The following is a 17,198-nucleotide window of genomic DNA, read 5'->3' on the forward strand; positions in this document are numbered from 1 at the left end:
CCTATTTTGGTGCCTTTTGACATGGTTTATGTAATTTTTGTTGAGAAAATGGTTCCTGAACTTAATATGATGTGTTCCTGCACTTAAAACTTAAATAAATGTCATTAATTCCAAGGAAAACCAAAGGTTTTACCTTAATAAATTGAATTAAAGTATAATAAATTGATTTATGAGTAATTAATGAAACTTAAATGTTCATTTATGCATATAAGTTAAGAGAACCATATTAAATGCATAATAAGTGCATGGTAATACATATTTAATACATGAATTGAATTGATTAAATGATAACTTAATTCATTAAAAATAAATTGAGTTACAAAGTGGATTAAATGTGGATATACGTGTGGAAAAATAGAAAACCATATTTGTTCAAGTGAATCCTTTTTATCTTAATTTGATTATGAAAAATTAGAAAGTACCCATATGAAATATGCTAAGTATAGATTATGGATCAAATGGATAAAAATTAAGAATTGAACTAAATAAGATTTTTATTATCGTAACATATGTACAAATAATGAAAACAAACCAATAATTAAAACAAAACAAAACATATACAAAAAAAATAAAAAATGAAAAACAGAAACTATTCTACATATTCATCCCTATCTAACGGGATATTTCTGGCCTTAATACGATCAATTTGAAACTGCACGAAAGTTTCACGTTCTGGTGCAGACAAAAATTGAGGCCCTGCTCGAAAGACACGTTTCACAAGTCCTTCGTGCTCGAGAAATTCATACTCAATTGTTGGGAAGAATTCATCATCACTCCAGGGAACATCAATGGTACCCTTTGAACCGAGAATTATTCCACATATTATATTGCCGAACCCAATCTTCTTATCTTTGGATCGAGAAGCGGCGACAAGACCTTCCATCAGAATTTTGGAAGAATCCACTGCATTGCCCTGGAATATATCTCCAAGAACATACAAATCTGTGTCACAGACCACACTACTGAATGTGCGCCCGAATAAACTGTGACACAGAAATTTGTGTAGATACAGCATGGAGTTGGAGCGAAAAGAGTGATTATAGGCGAGTTTTGAATTGAATCGCCAGAATCCAGTGAGCATTCTCCAAATGTCCGAGGATGTCATGTCTCGTCCAGGATGACGTTTGATTGTATCCCTCGGGGGAAAACCAAACCAAGCATGCAACTCGGGATAGCCGAAAGTGAAGATTTTGCCTTCTCGACGAAAACTGAGACGTACTCGTCGTTTATTAGTAAAACGCACGGTACAGAAGAATTCGAGTATCCAGTCGCCTATTATTGGAAATCGCATTTGGGCGAATTTTGTCCACCCTAGGCGCTCCATATAGCGGCTCATGTCATCAGAAATGCCTAATTGGCTATTAAGAAATTCATCCATATACAACATTCCGGTGAAGAATTTGTAACGGTGATTCCAATAACGCCTACCTTCATCGTGATTGAAGATAGGAAAAGGCGCCCCATATCGCTTGGATAAGTCTGGGCGTTTGTTGATTGAGGCAGCATTGTGCCTAGGTGATTTGTATTTGGTAGGCATGGTGCAAAGTTAGTGTTATTTTAGCAAAGGACGGTGTTTGCGAAGAAAATCAGAGTTCTGACAAAGATGAAAAGAATTGTAACAGAACTTGAATCCTCTAAGACTAATTTATAAGAGTTTAAGATGAAAAGAGGTATCGTTTTAATTATGAAAAGGTATAAATTGCACCTTTCGGGAATGAAAAAACTTAATGTTTCAATTGCCAAGAGGTTCGTCGAAAGGGTGAGAGTGTTTCAGACTTGATAGTGCAGAAAACACGCGTGTCGCGACCGCGAATGGCAAAGCCGCGGTCGCGACACGCTGATTTCCTTGCGGAAATCAGGCATCAAAGCTACCTTCTGATTCACGGTAGAGAATTTAAAAATTCTCGGTATGAACAGAGAAATCCGAACCTGTTTGTGACATTCTTAAATAAAGGGATTCTCGGCAGGGAATTCTAAATTCACGGCAGAGAATTGCCAGAAACTTCAAATTCATCTTAATTTCCTAAAAATAAATCTAAAATCATGAAATATAAATATTTTATGCATTTAAATCATAACATAAAGTCATCTAATTATAAAAATGGAATTTTGGAAAAAATAAAAATAAAATAAAATAAAATAAACAAAATCATAAAAACAATAAAATAAAATAAACTGTGTAAAATAAACTGAATAATTCATATATCAGATAATCTTGTTACGAATTCAATTCCTAGTTGGGAAATATTTTCGTAATAGATTTTACATCGATTACCATTAACTTTGAATCAAACTCCGGTAGGACCTTCCAGTTCTAAAGAACCGTAATCGAATGTTTTGACGACTAAATATGGTCCTAACCATCTGGACTTAAGTTTTCCTGGAAATAAACGAAGTCGTGAATTAAATAACAACACTTTATCCCCAACATTAAAGTGTTTGACTTTAATTTTGGAATCATGCCATTTTTTCACTTTTTCTTTATAAATCTTTGCATTTTCTTAAGATAGATGACGTAACTCATCTAACTCATTCAAATGGAGCAAACGTTTCTTACCTGCTTGTCGTAAATCAAAATTTAGTTCTCTAATAGCCCAATAGGCTTTATGTTCTAATTCGACTAGCAAATGACATGCCTTACCATACACTAAACGGTACGGAGTCATTCCTATTGGCGTTTTAAATGCAGTACGGTATGCCCATAGCGCATTATTGAGTTTAGAAGACCAATCTTTTCTAGAAGATGAAACTGTTTTCTCGAGAATCCATTTGAGTTCTCTGTTTGATATCTCCGCCTGACCATTTGACTGAGGATGGTACGGCGTTGATACGCGGTGGCGTACTCCATATTTTTTCATAAGTGTTTCAAAACTCTTGTTTATAAAATGAGTACCGCCATCACTAACGATAGCTCTTGGACAACCAAATCTACAAAATATATCGTCAAGAAAATTAAAGACAACTTTAGAATCGTTTGTCGGGGTTGCAATTGCTTCAACCCACTTCGAAACATAATCAACGGCGACTAGTATGTAAGTTTTACCATTGGAAGGGGGAAAAGGTCCCATGAAATCTATTCCCCATATATCGAAGACTTCAACTTCTAATAAGGTTGTGAGGGGCATCTCATCTTTCCTTCCTAGATTTCCTGTTCTTTGGCACTTATCACAACGAGTAATAAATGAACGGACGTCCTTAAACATCGTAGGCCAAAAGAAACCGCTTTCAAATATTCTAGCAGCTGTCTTGTTAACTCCATTATGTCCTCCATAAGAACTAGAATGGCATTCCGACATTATGGATTCGTATTCATTTTCACCAACGCATCTCCTAATTATCCCGTCACCACAAGTCTTGAACAAAAAGGGATCTTCCCAAAAATATTGTTTAATATCGAAGAAAAATTTCTTCTTTTGCTGGAAATCTAATCCTTCCGGAACAATATTGGCTGCAAGATAATTAGCAATATCTGCATACCATGGTGACATGGCACTTTTTATTTGATAGAGGTGTTCATCAGGGAAATCATCTCGTATACCGGTAGTTTCACCTATAGGACCGTTTTCATCTTCAAGTCTCGATAAATGATCGGCGACAAGGTTTTCAACTCCCTTTTTGTCTTTTATTTCTATATCAAATTCTTGCAACAATAAAACCCATCTAATTAGACGTGGTTTTGCATCCTTTTTAGCAAATAAATATCTTAATGCTGCATGATCAGTATAAATAATAACTTTTGAACCTAATAAATATGACCTAAACTTGTCACATGCAAAAACTACGGCTAACATTTCTTTTTCTGTTGTGGTGTAGTTTAATTGTGCACCGGAAAGTGTGTGACTTGCATAATAAATGACATGAAGTTTCTTATCTTTCCTTTGACCTAAAACACATCCGACAGCTAAGTCACTTGCATCACACATAATTTCAAATGGTAGATCACAATCGGGTTTAGCAATAATAGGTGCACTGACTAAAGCTGTTTTCAATGTTTCGAACGCTTTAACACATTCTTCGTTAAAATCAAAGGTTGAATCTTTCATGAGTAAATTAGTAAGTGGTTTGAAAATTACAGAATTTTTTTTAATAAATCTTCTGTAAAAACCAGCATGTCCTAAGAATGATCTTACTCCCTTAACAGTAGTTGGAGGGGGTAATTTCTCTATTACTGAGGTTTTTGCTCTATCTACTTCTAATCCTTTTTCAGATATTTTGTGACCTAAAACAATTCCTTCGTCAACCATGAAATGACATTTTTCCCAGTTTAATACCAAATTTGTTTCTTCACACCTAGACAAAACTTTATCCAAATTTTCTAGGCACGAATCAAAAGAATCTCCATAAACTGAAAAATCGTCCATAAAAACTTCCATGATATCTTCAATGAAATCATTAAAAATTACAGTCATACAACGTTGAAATGTTGCAGGTGCGTTACATAGACCAAAGGGCATTCTTCTATATGCAAATGTTCCGTAAGGACATGTGAAGGTTGTTTTATCTTGGTCATCCGGGTAAATGTATATTTGAAAGAATCCGGAGTAACCATCAAGAAAACAGTAGAAAGCATGACCAGCTATCCTTTCGATCATTTGATCAATGAAAGGAAGAGGAAAATGATCTTTCCTAGTTGCTTTATTTAGATTTCTATAATCTATACAAACCCTCCAACCAGTGGTGGTTCGCGTAGGTATTAATTCACCTTCTTCATTCCTTACAACTGTTATGCCTCCCTTTTTAGGTACACAATGGATAGGACTAACCTATTCACTATCCGAAATAGGATAAATGATTCCATTGTCAAGAAGTTTAGTAATCTCATTTTTTACTACTTCTTTCATGTTCGGATTTAGGCGTCTTTGCCTATCCGCTTTAGGTGGCTTATCTTCTTCTAAATGAATTCTATGCATCACAATACTTGGATTAATACCTTTTAAGTCAGAAATTTGCCAACCCATGCTTCCTATCCTATTTCTAACAACTTCTTTCAATTTCTCTTCTTGGACTTGTGTTAGTTTGTTAGAGATAATAATAGGTAGAGAATCGCCTTCGCCTAAGAAAGCGTACCTCAAATGACTTGGTAATTCTTTAAGTTCTAATTTAGGTGGAACTACAATTGAAGGCGGAACTGGTCCATCTTCACGAATCAAAGGTTCTGGGTCCTTATCTTCTAGTTCCTCACTCATTATAGGTTCTATTATTTCTTCTTTTTGAACAATGTCATTTACACATTCTTCAATTAAATCAAGTTTCATACAAGCAAAATCTTCCATAGGATATTTCATTGCTTGGTTCATATCAAACTCAATCTTATCATCTCCTATTTGTAAAACTACTTTCCCTTCCGACACATCAACTAGAGCACGTCCCGTGTTCATGAACGGTCTACCAAAGATTAGCGGACAATTTACATCATAAGCAAAATCTAAAATAACGAAATCGGTAGGAAAAATAAATTTGTCAACTTTAACTAAAACAGCCTCAATTATACCGTATGGTCTTTTAGTGTTTGATCCGCTAATTGCAAAACCATATTGGTACGTTTGATGTCTTCTTCTAAGCCTAACTTATTAAAAATAGATAATGGCATCAAGTTAATGCTTGCTCCTAAATCACAGAGACAACTGGAAAATTCAATATCTCTCAATTTACACGGAATGGTAAAACATCCGGGATCCTTGAGTTTTGTGGGCAAATTTGCTTGACACAATCGAACTACAATCTTCAGTTAGTGAAATGGATGAAATTCCTTCCCAACTGATTTTCTTTGAAATTAAATCTTTGAGGAATTTTCCATAATTGGGAATTTGCGTAATCGCATCCATAAATGTCAAATTAATATGCAAATTTTTAAGTTTGTCTAAAAATGTTAAAAGTTGTTTATCATAGTCCTTGTTGCGGACTTTGTGTGGAAAAGGTGGTTTGGGTACAAAAGTTTTTTTACTAGAGTCAATTGGTGCATCTTTTTGTTTTAATGTATCTTCTTTGGGCTTTGGTAAATCAGTTCCAGGTAAAGTCGAATTTCCGGGCATTTCCGGGCCTAAGTAATTTTTCCCTGAACGAAGAGTGATAGCCTTAACATGCTCTTTCGGATTTTCTTCCGTACGGCTTGGAAGACTTCCCTCTTTGCGGGATGGAATTGATTTAGCGAGTTGTCCAATTTGAATCTCCAAATTATGGATGCTAGATGATTGGTTTTTAATAAGCTGATCGAATTTATTCTCGATCCGTTTAAAACCATCGTCGTGATTACTTATTTTTCCGCTCATCGCATCAATGAATTTGTCGATTTTAGAAGATAAAGTGCTAATCGAATCTCTTGATTGATTTTGATAATTAGTAGTACGATTTTGATTAGCATTAGCATTATTATTGTCTCTCCAGTTAAAGTTAGGATGATTTCTCCATCCAGGATTATATGTATTGGAATAAGGGTTATTAGTTTGGTTTTGTCCTTGGACAAAATTTACCTGTTCAATTTCACTCATACCTTCGTAATCCACATCTGTTTGGATTGGTTGACCATTAGGATCACACGGTGCCATAAACCTATCAATTTTGTGCGATAAGGCAGAAAATTGGGCTTGCAACATCGCTACTGGATCAAGGTTCACTATACCTTTAACTGATGATGTTGTTGAGGATGATGGTTTCACTACTGGTATGTGTCCACGTTCCGCGGGCCACATACTGTTGTTGATTGCCATTTCCTCTAAAAGTTCTCTTGCTTGGGCAGATGTTTTCTTCATGAATAACCCTCCAGACATAGCGTCCAATGAACCTCTAGTTGTAGGATTTAGTCCATTATAAAATGTTTGCATTAAAAGTTCAGCGGGCAATTGGTGGTGTGGGCATAAACATTGAAGTTCTTTAAAACGTTCCCAAGCCTCATAAAGAGTTTCATTATCATTTTGAGAAAAAGATGTTAACTCTTTAATGACTCTTGCGGTTTTTGCTAAAGGAAATTTTTTTGATAAAAATGCTTGGGCTAATTGCTCCCAAGTCTCAATTGATGCGGCTGGCATAGAAGTTAACCACTCTTTGTCTCGATCCTTCAAAGTAAAAGGAAAAAGGCGAAGTTTGATTGCTTCTGCAGTTACATCAGTAATTTTAAAAGTGTCACAAATTTCTAAGAAATTTGTCAAATGGGTATTACGATTTTCGTTAGGTAACCCGTAAAACGTTACATTATTTTGCAACATATTCATTAATACGCGGAAAACGCATATTAACGAACGCTTGCCAACCCAATGCTTCAATAAAGGCATCAATTCGAGTAGAGAAATTTAATGCTCTTACCGAATGGAAGTCTAAGAAGTGCATATCAACAAATTGGCGGTCGGTCTTGAGAAAAATGTTTGAAACAAGCGGCTTCTTCCTCCGAATAGATGTCAAAATAAGCTCCACATTGAACCCGAAGGCGATTAGCTTCCGTAACGGCGGGCTTGTTACCAACACGCTTAGTCCTAACTATGGTGATTGTGTTTTGTGTGTTTAGGGTTTGAGAAGAAGAAGAAGAAGAAGAAGAAATTGAGAGAGAAAGCAAAGCTTGAAGATGAGTTTGGGGGTTTGGAATATGGGATTGATTGAATAGAAAAGAGGATAGAAATTGGAGTGAATAAATTGGGAAGACAAAAAGTAGATTTTTGGGGAAGAGTTTAGAGTAAGGGATTGGGTAAAAATAGAGGTGATGTGAGGTTTGTGTAAGAGGTAGGTTTATATAGTGTTGTATAGGTAGGTGAATAGGTAGAATAGGAATAGGAATAGGCAAAATTTAGAGTTAAAATCGGATTGAAAAGGGCAAAAGATATGCGTGTCGCGACCGCGAATGGCAAAGCCACGGCCGCGGCACGCGAATTTCAGGCAATATTCGCCTTGAAATCTTGCCAAAGTTGCTGCTCATACCGAGAATTAATAAATTCTCGGTAGAGAATTGGTAAAAATGCCTATTTTGGTGCCTTTTGACATGGTTTATGTAATTTTTGTTGAGAAAATGGTTCCTGAACTTAATATGATGTGTTCCTGCACTTAAAACTTAAATAAATGTCATTAATTCCAAGGAAAACCAAAGGTTTTACCTTAATAAATTGAATTAAAGTATAATAAATTGATTTATGAGTAATTAATGAAACTTAAATGTTCATTTATGCATATAAGTTAAGAGAACCATATTAAATGCATAATAAGTGCATGGTAATACATATTTAATACATGAATTGAATTGATTAAATGATAACTTAATTCATTAAAAATAAATTGAGTTACAAAGTGGATTAAATGTGGATATACGTGTGGAAAAATAGAAAACCATATTTGTTCAAGTGAATCCTTTTTATCTTAATTTGATTATGAAAAATTAGAAAGTACCCATATGAAATATGCTAAGTATAGATTATGGATCAAATGGATAAAAATTAAGAATTGAACTAAATAAGATTTTTATTATCGTAACATATGTACAAATAATGAAAACAAACCAATAATTAAAACAAAACAAAACATATACAAAAAAAATAAAAAATGAAAAACAGAAACTATTCTACATATTCATCCCTATCTAACGGGATATTTCTGGCCTTAATACGATCAATTTGAAACTGCACGAAAGTTTCACGTTCTGGTGCAGACAAAAATTGAGGCCCTGCTCGAAAGACACGTTTCACAAGTCCTTCGTGCTCGAGAAATTCATACTCAATTGTTGGGAAGAATTCATCATCACTCCAGGGAACATCAATGGTACCCTTTGAACCGAGAATTATTCCACATATTATATTGCCGAACCCAATCTTCTTATCGTTGGATCGAGAAGCGGCGACAAGACCTTCCATCAGAATTTTGGAAGAATCCACTGCATTGCCCTGGAATATATCTCCAAGAACATACAAATCTGTGTCACAGACCACACTACTGAATGTGCGCCCGAATAAACTGTGACACAGAAATTTGTGTAGATACAGCATGGAGTTGGAGCGAAAAGAGTGATTATAGGCGAGTTTTGAATTGAATCGCCAGAATCCAGTGAGCATTCTCCAAATGTCCGAGGATGTCATGTCTCGTCTAGGATGACGTTTGATTGTATCCCTCGGGGGAAAACCAAACCAAGCATGCAACTCGGGATAGCCGAAAGTGAAGATTTTGCCTTCTCGACGAAAACTGAGACGTACTCGTCGTTTATTAGTAAAACGCACGGTACAGAAGAATTCGAGTATCCAGTCGCCTATTATTGGAAATCGCATTTGGGCGAATTTTGTCCACCCTAGGCGCTCCATATAGCGGCTCATGTCATCAGAAATGCCTAATTGGCTATTAAGAAATTCATCCATATACAACATTCCGGTGAAGAATTTGTAACGGTGATTCCAATAACGCCTACCTTCATCGTGATTGAAGATAGGAAAAGGCGCCCCATATCGCTTGGATAAGTCTGGGCGTTTGTTGATTGAGGCAGCATTGTGCCTAGGTGATTTGTATTTGGTAGGCATGGTGCAAAGTTAGTGTTATTTTAGCAAAGGACGGTGTTTGCGAAGAAAATCAGAGTTCTGACAAAGATGAAAAGAATTGTAACAGAACTTGAATCCTCTAAGACTAATTTATAAGAGTTTAAGATGAAAAGAGGTATCGTTTTAATTATGAAAAGGTATAAATTGCACCTTTCGGGAATGAAAAAACTTAATGTTTCAATTGCCAAGAGGTTCGTCGAAAGGGTGAGAGTGTTTCAGACTTGATAGTGCAGAAAACACGCGTGTCGCGACCGCGAATGGCAAAGCCGCGGTCGCGACACGCTGATTTCCTTGCGGAAATCAGGCATCAAAGCTACCTTCTGATTCACGGTAGAGAATTTAAAAATTCTCGGTATGAACAGAGAAATCCGAACCTGTTTGTGACATTCTTAAATAAAGGGATTCTCGGCAGGGAATTCTAAATTCACGGCAGAGAATTGCCTGAAACTTCAAATTCATCTTAATTTCCTAAAAATAAATCTAAAATCATGAAATATAAATATTTTATGCATTTAAATCATAACATAAAGTCATCTAATTATAAAAATGGAATTTTGGAAAAAATAAAAATAAAATAAAATAAAATAAACAAAATCATAAAAACAATAAAATAAAATAAACTGTGTAAAATAAACTGAATAATTCATATATCAGATAATCTTGTTACGAATTCAATTCCTAGTTGGGAAATATTTTCGTAATAGATTTTACATCGATTACCATTAACTTTGAATCGAACTCCGGTAGGACCTTCCAGTTCTAAAGAACCGTAATCGAATGTTTTGACGACTAAATATGGTCCTAACCATCTGGACTTAAGTTTTCCTGGAAATAAACGAAGTCGTGAATTAAATAACAACACTTTATCCCCAACATTAAAGTGTTTGACTTTAATTTTGGAATCATGCCATTTTTTCACTTTTTCTTTATAAATCTTTGCATTTTCTTAAGATAGATGACGTAACTCATCTAACTCATTCAAATGGAGCAAACGTTTCTTACCTGCTTGTCGTAAATCAAAATTTAGTTCTCTAATAGCCCAATAGGCTTTATGTTCTAATTCGACTAGCAAATGACATGCCTTACCATACACTAAACGGTACGGAGTCATTCCTATTGGCGTTTTAAATGCAGTACGGTATGCCCATAGCGCATTATTGAGTTTAGAAGACCAATCTTTTCTAGAAGATGAAACTGTTTTCTCGAGAATCCATTTGAGTTCTCTGTTTGATATCTCCGCCTGACCATTTGACTGAGGATGGTACGGCGTTGATACGCGGTGGCGTACTCCATATTTTTTCATAAGTGTTTCAAAACTCTTGTTTATAAAATGAGTACCGCCATCACTAACGATAGCTCTTGGACAACCAAATCTACAAAATATATCGTCAAGAAAATTAAAGACAACTTTAGAATCGTTTGTCGGGGTTGCAATTGCTTCAACCCACTTCGAAACATAATCAACGGCGACTAGTATGTAAGTTTTACCATTGGAAGGGGGAAAAGGTCCCATGAAATCTATTCCCCATATATCGAAGACTTCAACTTCTAATAAGGTTGTGAGGGGCATCTCATCTTTCCTTCCTAGATTTCCTGTTCTTTGGCACTTATCACAACGAGTAATAAATGAACGGACGTCCTTAAACATCGTAGGCCAAAAGAAACCGCTTTCAAATATTCTAGCAGCTGTCTTGTTAACTCCATTATGTCCTCCATAAGAACTAGAATGGCATTCCGACATTATGGATTCGTATTCATTTTCACCAACGCATCTCCTAATTATCCCGTCACCACAAGTCTTGAACAAAAAGGGATCTTCCCAAAAATATTGTTTAATATCGAAGAAAAATTTCTTCTTTTGCTGGAAATCTAATCCTTCCGGAACAATATTGGCTGTAAGATAATTAGCAATATCTGCATACCATGGTGACATGGCACTTTTTATTTGATAGAGGTGTTCATCAGGGAAATCATCTCGTATACCGGTAGTTTCACCTATAGGACCGTTTTCATCTTCAAGTCTCGATAAATGATCGGCGACAAGGTTTTCAACTCCCTTTTTGTCTTTTATTTCTATATCAAATTCTTGCAACAATAAAACCCATCTAATTAGACGTGGTTTTGCATCCTTTTTAGCAAATAAATATCTTAATGCTGCATGATCAGTATAAATAATAACTTTTGAACCTAATAAATATGACCTAAACTTGTCACATGCAAAAACTACGGCTAACATTTCTTTTTCTGTTGTGGTGTAGTTTAATTGTGCACCGGAAAGTGTGTGACTTGCATAATAAATGACATGAAGTTTCTTATCTTTCCTTTGACCTAAAACACATCCGACAGCTAAGTCACTTGCATCACACATAATTTCAAATGGTAGATCACAATCGGGTTTAGCAATAATAGGTGCACTGACTAAAGCTGTTTTCAATGTTTCGAACGCTTTAACACATTCTTCGTTAAAATCAAAGGTTGAATCTTTCATGAGTAAATTAGTAAGTGGTTTGAAAATTACAGAATTTTTTTTAATAAATCTTCTGTAAAAACCAGCATGTCCTAAGAATGATCTTACTCCCTTAACAGTAGTTGGAGGGGGTAATTTCTCTATTACTGAGGTTTTTGCTCTATCTACTTCTAATCCTTTTTCAGATATTTTGTGACCTAAAACAATTCCTTCGTCAACCATGAAATGACATTTTTCCCAGTTTAATACCAAATTTGTTTCTTCACACCTAGACAAAACTTTATCCAAATTTTCTAGGCACGAATCAAAAGAATCTCCATAAACTGAAAAATCGTCCATAAAAACTTCCATGATATCTTCAATGAAATCATTAAAAATTACAGTCATACAACGTTGAAATGTTGCAGGTGCGTTACATAGACCAAAGGGCATTCTTCTATATGCAAATGTTCCGTAAGGACATGTGAAGGTTGTTTTATCTTGGTCATCCGGGTAAATGTATATTTGAAAGAATCCGGAGTAACCATCAAGAAAACAGTAGAAAGCATGACCAGCTATCCTTTCGATCATTTGATCAATGAAAGGAAGAGGAAAATGATCTTTCCTAGTTGCTTTATTTAGATTTCTATAATCTATACAAACCCTCCAACCAGTGGTGGTTCGCGTAGGTATTAATTCACCTTCTTCATTCCTTACAACTGTTATGCCTCCCTTTTTAGGTACACAATGGATAGGACTAACCTATTCACTATCCGAAATAGGATAAATGATTCCATTGTCAAGAAGTTTAGTAATCTCATTTTTTACTACTTCTTTCATGTTCGGATTTAGGCGTCTTTGCCTATCCGCTTTAGGTGGCTTATCTTCTTCTAAATGAATTCTATGCATCACAATACTTGGATTAATACCTTTTAAGTCAGAAATTTGCCAACCCATGCTTCCTATCCTATTTCTAACAACTTCTTTCAATTTCTCTTCTTGGACTTGTGTTAGTTTGTTAGAGATAATAATAGGTAGAGAATCGCCTTCGCCTAAGAAAGCGTACCTCAAATGACTTGGTAATTCTTTAAGTTCTAATTTAGGTGGAACTACAATTGAAGGCGGAACTGGTCCATCTTCACGAATCAAAGGTTCTGGGTCCTTATCTTCTAGTTCCTCACTCATTATAGGTTCTATTATTTCTTCTTTTTGAACAATGTCATTTACACATTCTTCAATTAAATCAAGTTTCATACAAGCAAAATCTTCCATAGGATATTTCATCGCTTGGTTCATATCAAACTCAATCTTATCATCTCCTATTTGTAAAACTACTTTCCCTTCCGACACATCAACTAGAGCACGTCCCGTGTTCATGAACGGTCTACCAAAGATTAGCGGACAATTTACATCATAAGCAAAATCTAAAATAACGAAATCGGTAGGAAAAATAAATTTGTCAACTTTAACTAAAACATCCTCAATTATACCGTATGGTCTTTTAGTGTTTGATCCGCTAATTGCAAAACCATATTGGTACGTTTGATGTCTTCTTCTAAGCCTAACTTATTAAAAATAGATAATGGCATCAAGTTAATGCTTGCTCCTAAATCACAGAGACAACTGGAAAATTCAATATCTCCCAATTTACACGGAATGGTAAAACATCCGGGATCCTTGAGTTTTGTGGGCAAATTTGCTTGACACAATCGAACTACAATCTTCAGTTAGTGAAATGGATGAAATTCCTTCCCAACTGATTTTCTTTGAAATTAAATCTTTGAGGAATTTTCCATAATTGGGAATTTGCGTAATCGCATCCATAAATGTCAAATTAATATGCAAATTTTTAAGTTTGTCTAAAAATGTTAAAAGTTGTTTATCATAGTCCTTGTTGCGGACTTTGTGTGGAAAAGGTGGTTTGGGTACAAAAGTTTTTTTACTAGAGTCAATTGGTGCATCTTTTTGTTTTAATGTATCTTCTTTGGGCTTTGGTAAATCAGTTCCAGGTAAAGTCGAATTTCCGGGCATTTCCGGGCCTAAGTAATTTTTCCCTGAACGAAGAGTGATAGCCTTAACATGCTCTTTCGGATTTTCTTCCGTACGGCTTGGAAGACTTCCCTCTTTGCGGGATGGAATTGATTTAGCGAGTTGTCCAATTTGAATCTCCAAATTATGGATGCTAGATGATTGGTTTTTAATAAGCTGATCGAATTTATTCTCGATCCGTTTAAAACCATCGTCGTGATTACTTATTTTTCCGCTCATCGCATCAATGAATTTGTCGATTTTAGAAGATAAAGTGCTAATCGAATCTCTTGATTGATTTTGATAATTAGTAGTACGATTTTGATTAGCATTAGCATTATTATTGTCTCTCCAGTTAAAGTTAGGATGATTTCTCCATCCAGGATTATATGTATTGGAATAAGGGTTATTAGTTTGGTTTTGTCCTTGGACAAAATTTACCTGTTCAATTTCACTCATACCTTCGTAATCCACATCTGTTTGGATTGGTTGACCATTAGGATCACACGGTGCCATAAACCTATCAATTTTGTGCGATAAGGCAGAAAATTGGGCTTGCAACATCGCTACTGGATCAAGGTTCACTATACCTTTAACTGATGATGTTGTTGAGGATGATGGTTTCACTACTGGTATGTGTCCACGTTCCGCGGGCCACATACTGTTGTTGATTGCCATTTCCTCTAAAAGTTCTCTTGCTTGGGCAGATGTTTTCTTCATGAATAACCCTCCAGACATAGCGTCCAATGAACCTCTAGTTGTAGGATTTAGTCCATTATAAAATGTTTGCATTAAAAGTTCAGCGGGCAATTGGTGGTGTGGGCATAAACATTGAAGTTCTTTAAAACGTTCCCAAGCCTCATAAAGAGTTTCATTATCATTTTGAGAAAAAGATGTTAACTCTTTAATGACTCTTGCGGTTTTTGCTAAAGGAAATTTTTTTGATAAAAATGCTTGGGCTAATTGCTCCCAAGTCTCAATTGATGCGGCTGGCATAGAAGTTAACCACTCTTTGTCTCGATCCTTCAAAGTAAAAGGAAAAAGGCGAAGTTTGATTGCTTCTGCAGTTACATCAGTAATTTTAAAAGTGTCACAAATTTCTAAGAAATTTGTCAAATGGGTATTACGATTTTCGTTAGGTAACCCGTAAAACGTTACATTATTTTGCAACATATTAAGCAACGCAGGCTTAATTTCAAAATGATGTGCATTAATTTGGGGTCTAACTATACTGTTTGTTACACCGGCCACTCCTGGCCTAGCGTAATCCATAAGTGTGGCCATAACTTCTGGCTCGGTAATTTTAGTTTTTATTGGGGTTTGGTTTTTCTTTTTCTTTTCTTTCTTGTTCTTTTTAAGAGTTCTTTCAATTTCTGGGTCAATAGGATCTGGTGACTGCCCGAACTTCGAGAACTGCGCATGAACTTGAAATTTCGCACGAACCGAAACTACCTATAAAACAGAATTTGAAAAATAAATATGTTAGTAATTGAAAATAAATAAAATGTAAAAGTTTGAATAAGTATGAATAAACCTAGATTCGTAATAAAACACGAAAAATTTAAAATTTTGTCAAAAATTTTGGCACTCCCCGGCAACGGCGCCAAAAACTTGTTGAGCGATTTCCGCAAGTGCACGGTATACGCTTGTAGTAATAAAAGATATCGATCCCACAGGGAATGTTTTTTAACAAAACTTATTTACAATCGGTTAAAATTACTTTAAGGTTTATAATATGGAAAAAATCGTTTAATCGGTTTTGGTTTTGAAATTGCTAGAATAAGAGTTAGATTAGAATGTGAAGATGTTAGAAAATATCTGATTAAAAATGAATTTGCAAAACAGGAACGTTTTAGTACTTTAGAAAAGTAAACAAGTATATTCGTTTGCATTAAACAAAGAAAACAACTTTAAACTTTGTATGAATTATAAAGATGAAATAAATGACGGAACCTCTAATTAATTGGCTTTGAACGCGACAAAACCCTTATCCGGGATAATTTCCCTTAATCAAATTAAAACTCTACCGAGATAATAATTTGCTTAAGTGTTCAACAAAGTTTCCTTGTAAAGATTTTGGATTAAATACGTTTTAATGAAAACACCAGCAGTCACTTTAGTGGATTGGTTACCATAAGTGCTGCATAAAAATCTATCGAATAGAACAGACTTTATTAGATGAAATATAAATTGATACAAGTTTACAGAGAACATGGAGCATTGAATTCTTCGACGGCGTGCAAGTGAACGGGTTGTCAATCCTTTCTTTGGGTTTCGTTAGAGTTTGTCAGGCTCAGGGGCGAATCCTCTACTCAATCTTCTCGCTGAATCTTCGTAATAGAGACTGGGTCGGTCCACTACCAAAATGTAAACTAAACTGGAACAATGTCTAAACGCTACTGAATTTGTTATTATTTTGTAAACAATGTGTGTACATCATATTGCTTTTGAACAGAATCGAAATCTAACTTCTAAATCACTTGATTCGGAATTTCTGCATAAATTCTACACTAATCTCTTTCTTCTACACATATAACATTCTATATCATTATTATCTTCAACTCTCCATCAACTCTTTATTTATAGATGTTGAAGAGTCTTGATTGAAGTGTCGTGTCCATTGTGAAGGATCGTGTCCGCTGCGAAAGGACGTCTTTATCCACCCGAACGATTGCGTTTCGTCGAAAACGAAAGTGTGTAACTAGGCTCTAAAATCTCCTGCTCGTACCGAGAATTATTAAATTCTCTACCGAGAATGGGGGAGCATCAATTGTACTTCGGACGAAGGGAAAAATGGCTGATGGACACGTGTCGCGACCGTGAATAGCGGGGGCCGCGGTCGCGGCACGAAGCTTTTTCGGTTTTTCAGCTTTCGTTCGTGTCCTCGATTTAGCGTTATTAATTTCTGTCGTCTTTGACTCCTTTTGTAGGGCTTTTCTTCTATTTTTGAGCTCTTTTTACTCTTATTTGGATTTTACCAAATATTTATGTACCTTGCACGAAAGAAACATATTCGAGAGTAAAAGTATTCTAAATAGGTATGAATAGCAGAAATTCGTAGCAATATTGATGTAATTATTGATGATATTTTAGGTATATTTTGGGCTTAACATTCACGAAGTACTATGACAAATTTTGATCATTCTATAATTCATGACTTGAAAGAAATGCTTGATGATAATAATGCTTTGGTTCAATCATTTAGATTGGCTAGAGATAGAATG

General features: G+C 35.3%; 2 non-coding genes across 2 annotated transcripts; both read left to right on the forward strand.

Moving 5' to 3' along the window:
• Nucleotides 1-6,837: 6,837 nt before the first annotated feature.
• LOC136234281 (small nucleolar RNA R71) lies at nucleotides 6,838-6,944 on the forward strand. Its single transcript, XR_010691172.1, has one exon. It is a non-coding gene; the product is annotated as a small nucleolar RNA R71 (small nucleolar RNA).
• A 7,838-nt stretch (nucleotides 6,945-14,782) lies between these two features.
• Nucleotides 14,783-14,889, forward strand: LOC136234282 (small nucleolar RNA R71). Its single transcript, XR_010691173.1, has one exon. It is a non-coding gene; the product is annotated as a small nucleolar RNA R71 (small nucleolar RNA).
• Nucleotides 14,890-17,198: the final 2,309 nt, after the last annotated feature.

This window comes from Euphorbia lathyris, chromosome 6 (assembly GCF_963576675.1).
Source record: "Euphorbia lathyris chromosome 6, ddEupLath1.1, whole genome shotgun sequence".
NCBI lineage: Eukaryota > Viridiplantae > Streptophyta > Magnoliopsida > Malpighiales > Euphorbiaceae > Euphorbia > Euphorbia lathyris.